Below are 14,609 nucleotides of genomic sequence, written 5' to 3' on the forward strand. Positions count from 1 at the left end.
GGGGACAGTGCTTCTCCTTGGTGTGCTCCTCACCATGCAACATGGAGGTTTGGAAACACATGGGGCTGATGGCAGCACTATCAGCACCATCTAAGGCTATGCATGTGCCTGGCCCTGCCCTCCTGAAGAACCCTTTGACAGTCTTATTTCCACTCAAAGCATGACCACAGAGGCCCCAAAAACAGCTACCCTAGAAACTATTTTTTTTTTTTTTAGAAGAAATGCATATTTCAGGAATGAGTTAATACACTTGGAAGGAAGCACTAGCCACCTCCTTGTACTGGCATCTTTCCAGCCTCCCAAAGCCTACTACCAGCCCTGCCACAGCAATTTTGCAGGGTTAGATAACAAAATAAAGAAATGGCCAGCAAGCCACAATGCTAGAAACCTACCAGAAACCTTTGCCATTTCAGGTTGCCATTTTCACCTATTTTCTCAGCCTCATCTTCCTGCACCCTGGTGCGGGACCCTCCAGCATCCCCTCCAGGGCACTTAGAGAGTGAAGTCCAACCACAGCTGCACACTGGCTGGCTGTGACTTAACTCTGCTTCTTCTCTACAGCTAAATGGCCAGGAGCAATGCAAGACCATTCAGGTTTTATGGTCTGTGCCATCCACAGCATCCTGGAACACATCAAGGGGTCCAAGCAAGAGGCTGTAACTTCAGTTTCCTAAATCACCAGCACACCAAACCCATGTTTTCCAGCAGTGTTATTGTTCTCCTCCCCTTCCCCTCTGCCACAATATCTCAAAGGCCTAAAAACACTCATTATTATCAATCCAGCAATTCTGAGAGCTACTTAGGAGGAAAAAAACACCCCAACCCTTATCAGATGAGACCGGCAGGACTCCAAAGCAGAGCATTGGCACTTGTCTGGAAAAAGTGGAGCCACTCAGACAGTCTCAAGCAAGGAGCAAAACATAGCCAAAACCACCCTTAATGAAAGCTGTACCTTTTCTCTGAGGAACACAAACAAGTGAACTACATGGAAACTCAGCCAAAAAGAAAAAGCAACACAATCCCTTGCGAACTGATAAAATATGAGATAGCCCACTGCATTCCCAGCTTAGAGAGAGATGCAGCAGAATATTCTTAGTGTTTCTTTCTAATTCTGGGAAATGTTTTTTTGGCAAGCCTGGGTTTCACCTGAGGGTAATGCAAAAAGGAACATAAAAAATTCCAACATGAATGACAACTGAAGAACAGCCATCTGTGTGGGCGTCTCTCTTTCCAAACAAAACTTGGAGTGAAAAGGGTTTTCCAATGAGCCAGCCAAGAAAAGGGAAACTTCATCAAGAATCACAGTGGGATCCTGCCTGGAGAGTATGCTGAATGCAAGTACCAGGGCTAAAACCACACCCCCTGCCCACTACCAGCAGTTCTCCCGGATGTCCATCTGTCCACTGTTCCTTATCTTCCCTTTTAAAAACTGCAGTGAAAGCTGCTGGGGAGGATACAATGCGTGGCAAGTAATTACAGAGCAAAGCAGAGCAGAAGCACCTTTGGGGATAAGCAGCAATTCAGGCAGTTGCTGAAAGCTGGCCCTCCATGAGGGCTGCAGGAGGTCTCTGCTGGCAAAACCAAGCTGAGGGACACTGGCACTGGCACAGTTGTGCTGGGAGGGCTGGGTGAGCACAAATGATGGAATGCCCACGGAACTACTCACCTGCACTAAACAAAGGTTTTAAAACCAGCAATCTGAAGTCAGCTCCATTCTTCGCTGCAGGTAACCCAGAGACTGCCAGAATTCCCGCTGCTGCACCCTCCCATGCAGACGTGCGTTCCAGCATTCAGCCACAGACGTGGCAGCTCCTCACCTGCCCCAGTACCTGGGGCTGGAGGCTGCCAGCCAAGAGCAGCTCTCAGCCTGCTTAAAACCCAGCATATTTGCAAGGCACAGGGTCAAGCTAGAGCAGATGGAATGTTGAATTAGGCTGCTCAGCCTCCATCCAGCTCCTTCCAGAGCAGCTCCTCTTACACCACTGGAGACAGGGTATTGATTCAGACCTTAGCAGTTTACATGCACCTTTGGGCCAACCCAGGACAGCTATTTTCAGTGACATTGCCAGGAGATTACAATATATGCCCACATACTTTAAGCACAGTTCAGTGATATCAGCAAAAATTCACTGATAGAAAAAATATTTTCCTATCAGAGTACTCAAAACTCAAAGTGGACATCTCCTCCTCCACACACTCACCCATCTGGAACAAAACTCTACTTGCTTTAACCTGAGCATCAGAAAAAAAGCTGACCCATGGATGCCCTGAGATTCCTGCTCATTTTGTAGCAAGCCACTCTAAGAGGAAATTGAGCTGAACATTGACATGCTCAAGGCCATTTAAAGCAGAGGCTGGCTTTCCTGACATATCAGTGTTCTTCCAGCCTCTGAGGGCAAGAGACAGAGAGGAAGAGAAGTGCTTTTGGAGAGAAAGCACTAGTAAGATAGGAGCTTCCCTGAAATAATTAGCAATGTAAGGAAAAACCACAAAACCCAACCACCCACAAACTTTCCCTAAAGAAAAGCTTCAAACTTCTGAAGTCTCTACATCCACAGACCATCAGGTGTATGGCAAGCACGGAGGCGACTGCTGCATCAACACTGGGGCACACAAGATCATCTGCATCCCACAGGGATAGGGGATTTGGAAATAGGTTTGCAACTAGAAGTCCCCAGGGAACTAGGGAAAACTGAATAGCTAAAACAATCCTGATTTGCCAGCTAATATAGATGGTTTTTAACAGAAAGATAATAACAGGTCTTAGGAAGACATAAGCCCCCTCCCCCACGGAGAGAAGACTGTCATTTTGGCACTTATTTTTTCCTCGTTTCTCAGGAAGCTTGGCAGGAAATGGTGACTTCCCCCACTGCATAAATTCTTTTATCAGGTTAAATTAGATTAATTCCTTCAGGAAGATTACTGCTCTAAGCAGTTGATGAGTGCTCCTACCTTGATTCTCATGGTGCTTCTACTCCAATGACTGAAACAGCACTTAAAATTTTGTTTCATCCCCAATCCTTTCACAAAGATACAAGTCTGTTACCTGCAGGCAACATGTACCCACTTGGACCAAATGCAGAATACACCTAAATTCCTAGTGTTACTTCCTCTCTTTTTTCTGGTTTCCAAACATTCAGAAGCAAATTGGAACTGAAGGATTTCTCCTTGTTTTCTTAATGGAACCATGACAAAGCTGCTGTGCAATTGTCTGCTGGCTGGGGGGGAGAAAAAGAAAGATAAAGCAAATGGCAGGAGTTAACCTGCAGCAGGAAACAAATCATTTACATGCCCATATGTGGAATCAACTCTCATTTTTTCAGAGAAGTAAGTACCAAAGGCTTTGAACACAGTCATCTGCTCTCTGATGTCATTCTCAGATGTCTGGTGCTTGCAGCACTACCAGCTAATGGTAAGAAAGATGACTCTGTTAAAGGAGTGGTGGAAACATCCGAGGAGATGCAAGACCAAGAAGAAAATATCCCTCCACCCCTGAAAGATTGCTGCTCATGTGAGAAACTAGTGCAAGACCCAGAGTGGTTAGAAGCAGTTGGTGAAAGCAATGAGGCATGTGAAGACAGTTTGTCCCTGGAGCAGCAGCTGGGGAAGAGAGGAGAAGACAGCTGCAGCACTGCCCCAGGACATCCCATGTGCCACCCTATTCATTTTAGGGTATCTGACAAGGGTACTCAAACACGGGCATGATATATCCCATATCATCAAAAAGCTCAACCCTCGGTGAGCCTCCAGTGGCCCCAAATGCAGGTGCAACAGGACAGTGCAATGCACTGCAGGGACAGAACTTTTCCCATGGACGCTGCAGTTAACGTGACTTTGTTAATTCACTGCTCAGGGTCAGGCCAAAAGGTTGGCTCATTGACCACCTGCCCCTGAGCAGCACCTCTCACCCACTGCTGGTTAACCTCTGTGGCAGCCGTCACAAGGAAAAGCAAGAGCAACCCAGACTGAGTTATCCACTGCAGCAACACAACGCTGCTCTCAACTTGCATTACCCAACCCTTGTGCTCTCACAACAGCGTTCTAAGCTATTTTTCAAGTCAGCATTTAGCTTTTTGGCTAGCCAATATAACGTTTCCTCTCCCTTCCCCCAGTTTGAGGATTTGGCAAAATTACTTCTTCTGCAAATCCTGCTGCAAATGCTGAACTTTTGCCAGTTAGACAGGGAAAGTCTTGACTAAAAATAAACCATGTTTCAGAAAATAGATCTCCTTCCAGTACAACGAAGTAGTGGATAATGCATGCAAGCAGATCTGCCAGGAGAACATAGCCTCCAGATTTGCATAAGAATCTCCTCAAGCTCAACAGACAGCTGCAACGCCTGTGACTTATCCCATCTTAACAAAAAAAACATGGGAGGAAAAAAAAAGGAGAGAAGCAGGGTTGAGGGTGCTGAGATAAATCAACTTTCCACCTGTGGTGGCAGGAAGAGAAGTGCCACCACCACCACCACTTGCCTGCATCCCCAGTGAACCAAGCCGGTCATAACCCATACGGGAGGGAGAGGATGGCACAGCATTCCCTACATGGTCACTACAGAAGGCGAAAGTTTGTTACAGGAAATTCGCTGCCATTCAGGCATGAGAAGGGAATGACCTGGGATTTTGCCACCTGAGTCACCAGGAGTCTGGGACACTGACTCAGTGCTGGCTCCCCCAACTCAGACACACCTGCAACAGCTTGCTAGCAAATAGAGGCACACCTACCTTTGCTGTTCCCCTTTAAGAAGAGGCCTTTTACACTAGACAATTAATTGAAGAAAAGGAAAGCATAAGGAAAAGGCTGACATGGGAAGCACAAGCAGTGCTCTACTAACCAGCTCTGCTTTCAGCTCCAAAGCAGAGGGCAAGTTTGCTTGCATGCTGTGATAAACCCCAGGAAATACAGGAGAATTAGATGGAAACAGCTCCACCCTGACTCCTACTCCTCCAGCACTTCTGCAGCACCACCCAGACAGTCCCGGATAAACCAGGTTTTCAAGAAAGATCTCTTTCCATAATGAACGCATTTCACCTTTTCAGGGATCAAGAAAGCTTTATGCAGCAAGTTATGGTTATATCCTTATACAATCAAATGGGCCATTCAGGCAAGCTAAATGCAAGACAATGCCATTTTGATGAGATCCATCAGGGATGGACGTTTGCAGAAGGAGCTTCTTTTGCTTTGTTAGCTCTTAGGGCAAGCTGAAGGTTCAAGCTCTGCGTGCCAGGCCAACCCTCCTTGTCCATTAACACTCCCACAGCAGGATCATCCACCCACTTTTCAGACCTCCCTCAAGCAAGCACAGATGGCAAAATATTCCACTCCAATTCCAGTGGTTGCACACACACCTCTGATCAGCTGGGAACACAATTCCAGATAATACAATAGTAGACTGCAACCCAGTCCTATATTTTCCCCTCCTCAAAGTAATGCAGAAATTGAAATCGAAGTGCCAGCAGACCTGCTAGTAGCACAGCGAGAGGCATCACTGAAAGCATGTTCGGCATCTCAGGGACTTCGACTCAGGCAATGCACTTAGAATGTCAAACAGTTGCAAAGAGAGCAGATTAGATTTTTCATTTGAGCACTGATGCCTTAAAGCAATAACAAACCAAATAACTCAGGCAAAAGGATGCACAGGGCGGCGCAGGGGAGGCACTACTCCACTGCTCCTGAGAGCAATCAGTGGCAGAGCAGAGCAGTAATTATCCAGGGAGGAATAAGCTGCTACAGGCTGTTCTTGCCATACATTAAGAAAACAACAGCAGATTTGTTCATGGTTGGATTCCAACACGCACACAGCTCCCTCCCACCCCGCTCGGGACGCAGGCGGACGCACGCCACGGGGGAGCTGCAAAGGCCAGCTGAGCAAGAGGGCGCAGCAGCCGCCTGCGCAGCCGCGAGTTCGGCCGGGATTCCCCAGCTGGTGCTCCAGGAAGGAAAAGGCAGTGCCTGTGCTAGCAAGGAGCACGGCCTCCCAGGAGCTGCTCTGCAACGATGCTGTTTTTCAACCTGCTCCTCAGAGGGCTGTCAGCAAGGCTAAATGCAAACCTTATCTTCTGCCTCAGTGTTTTCTCAAAACCTCTGGATGGAAAAAATCACTATTCACTGCAGAGCAGTCTGCACCACAGGATCCATTCCACACCCGTCAGGCAAACCCTGCACACATTTCACCCCATGCCACATACAGCCCCTCTTCCCCTTGCCAGGAACACGACAAACATACCTGTTCAGAGCATCAGCATCTCCTATAGCACTGACACGGAGCCATAACACGATTCCCATCGGCATATAGGAACTGGCAAATCCTGTAAGCATTACAGAGAATAGTAATTAGTGACATTAATAAGAGCTGGCTGGTGAAAGGGAAGGATGCCAAAGCAATCTCGCGAGAACCAGGAGGGTGTTAGATCCCAGCCCTGAACACACTCCTGTCTAGCCCTGGCACCATATCAGAGGTACATGGCATGAGGCTGTCAGGGGACTTCTCCAAAATCACAGAAGGAAGCCAAAGTAAAAGGCAAGATGATGAGTACCAAACCAAGGCTGTTAATCCAGTAAAGCCTCCTCAACAGCCAATGCACTGAAGACAGCATCTATGTGCAGGGGTAGAAAAGAGGCTGGTAAATGGGATCACCTACAATGTCCCTACTGCACCCCCTGAGATGCTGCTGAAGATCTGCTCCACAGCACCTGTGTGATTTCTTCTAGTTTGCAGAGGAGGCAAATCCCACATGATGTCAGAGCCAGGCTGCTTCCATTTTTTCTTCATCATCATTATAGTTCATAATACAAATGGCTTTATATTTTCCACTGATTGCTGTATAAAGCTTTTGTACCTTAGTCACACAAAAGACATTTAGCCAGCACTGAGCAAGAGCTGTGATAGAAGTCACCTCTGTGGGCTGCAAAAACACCTCACTTTGGGCATTTGAAGTGCCTGCTGCATGCCAAAGAAAAGACAGCAGAAATGTTTTACTGGAAACAATTCTAAGCAGCCATAAGAAGATGTTTTTGTGATGATACAACTGAAGCAAAGGTCACCACATCTAATACAACTTTACTTTTCCAATCCTGTTCATGCAATTGTTTGGGGATAGCAAGGAACATGGTGGATGAGGGACCATCCTCAAACACACTGTAACATAGAGAGGATCTGGAAGCAGAGGGAGGTAAGAAAACTGTGAGACAATGTCTCTAGTCAAAACACCAAACCAGCAAGTGGAAGGTACAGAATCAGCCTGACAATGTCTCATGTACTTCCTGCCAACTGGACCTCATTATGTACTGTGAGAAAACTTATTCATGCAGCACATTGGTTTACCTTGGACTGAGAAAGAGAGACTCACTTGTTTCCCCAGGCTCTGCAGGTGATTCAGAGACCTGTCATTGCCAGCTGGTATTTAAAGAACTGAGAAAAAGTGTAATCCATTCATGGTTCCCCCTCACTCATTTTCCCCTTTCTCTTTTCCCATTATGGAAAGGCTGAATGCATTTCTAAGGATGAAAATGCTGAAGGCCACAAGACCACAGCACAGACCTTGGTCTCCAGCCTCAATCACAAATTTTCCATCACCCTATTGCTCTGCATTAGCCAAAACACAAGAGCTTTTTACTCCTGTTATGTACCTCCAGGAGGGTCTTCTGTTGTTCTTTTGAAGCCAGTAAATGAACACTACTGTTCAGCAGTTCTACAAGGGCAGAAATAACAGGACATGGACAATAATCTTCAGTGGCAGGTTATGTATAAAGGTACAGAAAGCAAGGAAATTCATACCTTAATTTTACGTGGCTTAAATCTGAAGGGCCTGCTTTAGCTTTGTAGGACTTCATTTGCACTGGCATTGACCCATGCCTACACCAGGGCTCAGCACATGGGGAGAATCAACACGCTGATAACCAGAGAACCTTTTCTCCCTTCCTCCTCGGGTTCCTTTTTCCATTAACAACTTTCTCAACGCGATTCCTACTCTTAGACAACGCTGCAGAAACATCACTGGCAAAGTTCAAAGTCCTCGCCTCCCAGTACTGCCGAGCAAGGCTAAAAGAGATGCCTGAAGCTTCCTTAAGTGCTGCTGGATTTAATCAAAGCCATATGAAGGTGGCCTGGCTTGCCTTCCCAAAGCAACTGCAGCTCTCAGACAAAGCATTCTGTACCGCAGCAAACAAATACACTGGAAACAGAGCTGAGTGCCAGGGAATCAGACTGCCCAGCCTGCCCCTTGGTTCCCAAACTTCCTTCTCACAGTGCCCAGCAGAGTCACTCGTCCCAGGGCTGCTCCTTGCCAAGATACAACCAGGCAATGCAGAGCATGGACGACACACTCATGACAGCTGAGCTCCTCTGCTACCTTCCTGCAGCTCCAGCTTGTCCATCAAAATATGCATTTCTCAGTGTCACCACCCCAGTGGACCCTCTGTCCTTGGCCAAGACAAAGATGACTCATTGCTTGTTGCAGACTGAAGTAGTGCTGCAGAAACATGATAACCTTTTATTTCATCTAATGCAGCAAACAAAGATTCAACAGTTTATAAGCAGGTTATGAAGCAAGGCAGCAGAGGACTGAGTGATGCCAGGCGACTACAAAGGGAGAAGGAAGCATCTCCAGATCAGGAGTGAAGGACACAATGATGGGGCAGAGAAATAGGGCAATTCTGCATAGCAGGAATGACCAGAAGTCTGCCATACCAGAAGCAGTAAAAAGTAAAAAGAGAAGGGTGGCATTGACCAAAAGTGCAGGCACATGACCTTGGAGGACCTGCTAGACCCCAAGTTCGATTATGCAGCTTTGCTAATACCCCCATCACAAGCAGATACACTCACCATAAAAGAAACCCTACTCTGAAGCCTAAATAGGGAGATTGGTGTTTCCTGACAACTTTGAGAAATAATTAAATTTTCTCTAAGAGGCTTATGCTAATTTTCTCCCCCCATCCTGTGATGATCTTCCAACATCAGCAATTTCCAGCTCAGACAAACAGCTCTGGCCCCCCACAATCAACATCAAGGCCAAGTGTGCTGCTTTTAGGAGGAAAATGCACAACTCCCTTCACATATGTGATGCGCTCCTCAGACCTCAGCAGGAGAGTGCTGCCACAGCCATGCCAGCTGCCCAGCCACCAGGCCCTGAGAAGTCATCCTCAAGGTGACAACATACTTGCAACACGGACATAATACAATGTCTTTTCATCCTGAGATGGGTCAGATAAAGGTTTATAACAAGTCAGGAAAATAGACCTATCCCCAGCCTTAGGGCTAGAGGAGAACAGGAGAGCAGAACTTCTCCCTCCCAGAGAGGCACTAACACATCAGGCCTTGATCTGCTGTATATTTAAGCAAGGAAATCATAGAAACACAGAGTGATTTGGGTTGGAAGGGACTTCTTAAAATAATATAGTCCAACCTGCTGCCATGGGCAGGGACACCTTCCACCAGACCAGGTTGCTCAAAGCTCCATCCAACCTGTCCTTGAATGCTTCCAAAGATGGGGCACCTACAACTTCTGGGGGCAACAGGTTCCAGTGCCTCACTACCCTCATCACAGAAAACTTCTCCCTTGTATTCAACCTAATATTCTCCTTGATACATTCAGCAGAAAGTTTTATTTAAAAGCTGTGCTCAAAGTCCTCCCAGAGGGAAGCCTCCCCTGGATTAACTGGGAAGCCAAACTCTTGCAGCATGGACACAAAGCCACCTGTCAGCAGTGCCCCACAAAGGACTCTACCAACACTGTAGCCTCCCAGAAGTATTAACGCACTTGGCAATCCTTACCACCCTTTTACATGGACGGAAACTGAAGTAGAAGCAGGACTTGTTCTACCAGGGGCTACACAGCTGCCCTTCAGCAAGCCATCCCCACTCCCACATGATCATCAGCTTAACTGATCCAAAACTACCCTCTGCTGCCACAACAGACAGTCCTGCCTTTTCCCTCCTCCCCCTTCTACACATCCCAGTCATCTCTACACTTGAGGTAGCAACCATCATTTGCTTGATCCAGCTGGAAGCCATCCCAGAAAAAAAAGAAAATGAAGGGGAAGAATTTCTGGCAAGAGAACAGCCTGAGATCAGCTAAAGCTGATGAGAAGCATGACCTCAGAAAGATGGCACAGTGGTACATGTGGAAACCTAGATGAGGCTTCAACCCATCATATCTTTGTCTTTGCACAGGGGTAAGTCATGTAAAATCAGTTTAACAGCTCCATTCACTGCTGAGCATGCTCAGTCACTCACTTTTCTAAAGACCCCTCCAAAACAGCCTGGTGATTTGCTCTCTGAGGTCTCCAAACTAGGCTGATGTACCCAAACAGCAACACACCACAGCTATGCAAGCCTTGCAGCTTACCAAGGCACAGTGGTAAAACGAAATTCCTCCAAGAGGTTTGGGGATATTTTCGGGGGGAGGGAGGGGTGTTTTGTCACAGCTGAAGGGTGTTCTCAAATGGTTTCCAGGAGCAGAGGAGCAAGGACAAGCATATGCAAAGGATCTAGCAAAAGCTCTTAAGCAAAGCAGACAGCAGGAAGCTGAAAATAAATATGCAAAGCCCTTTGCAGCACCAAAGTTCAAATCCATCTGGATATTTCTAAGGCTGTCACAGCAGCCTATAGAGGGGATTTTCCAATTCCTTGCAGAGAAACCCTGGAAAATAAAGATGGAAAAGTAGACACACAGGCTCAAACTCTAAGCCAGATCTTCATCCCGACATGTGACCACCTTCAACAGCACCAGGAGTGCAGAGGGAGGAGCACAACACAGCCCTGCATGGTCCCCACAGGCTGGCTTGTCCCCAGCATCTGGAAGCCTGAGCCCCCTCCACCCCCATCCTGCTTTGCCTCTGGCACAGGTGTGGATGGAGGGGTTGCAGCAGATGCAGGTGCAGCTCAGGGTATCTATCAGAGGACCTGCCAGCACAAGCCTTCACATCCCAGCCAGTCACCTCACCTCCAAAACCAGCAAGAGGCACAGTCCCCAGCTAAAAAGTACAGGTCACAAAGCTGCACTGAGTGGAGGGAGACGATCCATCAACGTGCTCAGAGGTCCCATCCAAGCATCTCAGCAGCAGTCTGATGGAGCTCCCCACCACTAACTCCTTACAGAGGGGAAGGAGGTAGAGCTAATCCTGCCTTGTTTTTCTGAATTACACAGCATTAGTCACACAGGCTCCTGCCCCAGGGCCCCCAGGCAAGCCTTGCCTTCGATGGTTGCATGTGCTCCCACTGAAACCACCAACTCTGCCAGCTCTCAACACGAACAGACAAGCACAGTTCAAAAACTCACATTCGAGCCTCCTTTAAACACCTTTCACAGAAATACCGAGAGCTGCCCCTCTACTTAACACAGCTCTTTTTTCACCCCACCAGAAAAAGCACCAAGTTAGTAAAACTGAGTTTCCATAGGACTAAAATCAATTAACCCGCTACACATGTCCAACTGACCCGTTGCCAGTTTTCCAGACAACTTTTACCATGCAGACCACATGTACACCCTCAGAATATCCCAAAGCATCCTTAAGAAAATCATGGACTTTGTAATAAAGCTCAAGCTTTCATCTCTGCAGAAATTCATCTTAGTAAAAGAAAAAAAAAAAAAAAAAAAAAGCGCACCACAACAGATCAATTCAGGTCTATTTTTACTGAGAAAAGCTTCAGAAGTCAGCTGCAGCTTGGTGTAACCACAGAGCTAATGTGAGACAGGACACAAGAGCCATCACATCACATGTCCAGCATTTATGCTGGGGACCTTCCAGTTGCCTGCCTACCACCTCCCAGCAGCAGGGACTCCGGGCAGAGCACGGCTCCTCAGCTTGCAGAGAGAAGCAGCTCATTGCACTCACCAAGACACCAGTGACCACTGATAACAGATGGAAGCAATGCCCACACCTGTTTCTAAGTGGAGACGAGCTGCCAAAGCAATCAGCCCTTCAGCTGCACCTCCACAAAGGTCTCCTGGCCCATGCCACAGCTCTGCCTTCCCCACCGGCTTTGCAGCACCAGCAGGAATCGCTCTGCAACGCAGTTTTGCAAGCAGATGCCTGCAGCGGAAGCAGCCTCCAGTGCACAGCCTCTCTGCTCATTTTAATGCAATTTCTTGAACTCAAACAAGAACAGCTAAATTCATCCCCTCTGAGCTCCAGCAGGATACTGGCTACCCCAATCTTTTCATTTCAGTCTGCCACTTCCAGCAGTTGGAGAAGAGGGAATAGAAACATTGAGCTGCAAACTAAAGACCACGGATGCATTTCCCAGGGGCAACTACCCCTCCTGCCCAGCCTCTCTGGGGATGGACCCCTTTGTCCATTCAGCCGTCCCCATGCCAGATCCAGCACCCTGCCAGAGGTGATGTGCAGTCTCCCAAGGACTGATCTGCTTGGGTATGCCACAGGAAGACATCAGTGGAGATTCAGCTGGCATCCATGCCCAAGGCAGGAAAGCAGTAAGGGAAGAGATCCCTGTAAAATCCAGACAAAAATCTTGAAAAACAGTTTCCTCGGACACACTGGAGGCTGACAATAGTCCACTGCCAAAGAGGGGCAGAGACACCCCCTGCCCCTTCTCCCTCCTGTTCCCTCCAGTCTGCTGGAAGGAAAAGCTCTGGCTGCCATGAAGCCTCTGCCTGCCATCAGACTGAGTGCTCTCACAGAAGAGGGCAAGATGACAATGACTTCCATCCAGACCTTCAGATGTTAAAAGCATGACGAGGGCAACGCTGCAGGAAGGAAAACTCCTGAGTTCTCACGAGTCTGTAAAGAGCCAGAATAGCTGAAGGGATTTATAGACCAAGCCTGAAAGCACACACACTCTTGCTCAGCTGAGTCCACCCCTTGTATTGACATATGTATGGTGCAATTTTTTCCACAGAAACTGGATTACAGCACCCTACTTTAGGAGGTGACTAATCACAATTTAAACACATCAACTGGAAACAAGTCCAGCCCCTTCAGTGGTTAAGGTCTTGTAACGCTTACTTGGTTTTCTCAGCTATATATTACATTTGCCCCCTTCCCACTCCAAATTCGACTTCAAATTCCACCTGCTGTACCTCATGGCATCTTTCTCTCACAGCATGGGAGACCCTGAGCAGACTCCAGCCACATCTTTTCAGCACACAGACGTATCAAAGCACAGCCATCGGGTCACCCCTGCCAAGCCTGCTGTGGGATTTACAACTTAAGTTCAAGGCAGGCAGAAGGACCATGCATCAGGCTCTGCTCAGCCTCCAGTCATTTAGAGCATCTCTGGGGGTCAAGTGATGGTCCTACCAGCCCTTTATCTAAGGGAGCCGAGTGGCGGGTATCTGTCCACCACAGCTACCACCATCAGCCTGGTCAGCTCTGCAGCAAACCTGATGGGAATGCAGCCGTAGCTCAAAAATACATTGGGAAAGAAAAAATCCAGTGTCAGGCCACCTAGACTGTGGCAGCAACAAAGTGGCTCAACTGTGCACCTAGGCCACAAGAGCCGTCAAACAAATCAATGCTTTGCAGGTCAGATACAAGCTTCCCTGTGAAACTCATGCAGCAAGTCAGGGAGCAAAGCAAATAGTGAGGCTTTGAAGTAATTTCAGTAACTTTATCTGCTTAACATCATAAGCAGCAGCAACAGCACAGGTAACACTTCTGACCCACTTCGTTACCACCAGAGGATCCTTCCTGCTAAGTTCCCCCCAGTCATACATCAACACTCTCATGACCACTTTTGACTCATGGAACTGAAGGGGGAGGAATGAGAGATCTGTAAGAATAAGACACCACAGAGACAATTTTTCAAGAAACTGAACTTCTAAATATGCTGGTCATTTTCTTACCTGCTCCATCTACTCTGTATTGAAATGTTTGACAAGACACACAACTCACTATCAGTGGAACCTTGCTCCACTCAAGCCCAAATCACATGTCAGAGCTTTAAAAGGAGACACTCAAAAATTTTAACTTGGGGTGAGAAAACTAAATAATAAAGCAATAAACTAAACTAAGTAATAAACTAAAACTTGTGTAGTCAGCTATGATGCAAACAGGAGAAATTTTTTTTTAAAGCAACTGCAGTAGCTCAGACTGATACTGTATTCCCCCAAAATCCTACCACCGTGGTGGTGAGTGGCAGATGTGGCTCTCACATGCATAACCCTCACTGATTAATGAAGAAAACTGAGGGCAAGGGGAGGCAGGAGATTTAAAAACCCAAGACAATCTGCATTTGATCCTGATTTCTGGTGAGTGAACTGGCCCACAGCATGCGCATGAAGAAGGTAGGCATGTCTGCACAGCACTGCAAAGAGAAGTAAGAGATGCAGGAGCAGCCTGCAGACTTAGGCTGGCTGTCCCAGCTGCTGCTAGGTCACCAGCAAAGCATTGCACGTCACTTTGCTTAATGAGCCACTCTCCCCCACACCTCTTACAGCAGGAGGCACTGGCAAACTGCTGAACACACCAACAAACAAGCATTTTGAGCAAGCAGGCTTTAATTCTGCTGTCAGGATGCCAGCAGGGACCCAAGTCCTAACTAAGGAGATCAGATGTGTACTGATGGACACTCAGGCAAAGCTGGAATGATGGGGGTATGAGAGGGCCTGAGCACCCCCAGCACCTGCTTCCTCTTCATGGACCTTTTT

The 14,609-nt window shown here is 47.5% G+C and overlaps 1 protein-coding gene across 2 annotated transcripts in view; it reads right to left on the minus strand.

Moving 5' to 3' along the window:
- Positions 1 to 14,609, minus strand: part of LOC138111390 (USP6 N-terminal-like protein) — a 76,469-nt gene that overhangs the window by 56,995 nt on the left and 4,865 nt on the right. For both annotated transcript variants that reach the window (XM_069017068.1, XM_069017069.1), the window contains exon 2: positions 6,227 to 6,308. The gene's annotated coding sequence lies outside the window, so the exon portion shown is untranslated. The remainder of the gene's footprint in view (positions 1 to 6,226; positions 6,309 to 14,609) is intronic.

The sequence above is a fragment of the Aphelocoma coerulescens genome, chromosome 5 (genome assembly GCF_041296385.1).
Source record: "Aphelocoma coerulescens isolate FSJ_1873_10779 chromosome 5, UR_Acoe_1.0, whole genome shotgun sequence".
In the NCBI taxonomy this organism is placed as follows: domain Eukaryota; kingdom Metazoa; phylum Chordata; class Aves; order Passeriformes; family Corvidae; genus Aphelocoma; species Aphelocoma coerulescens.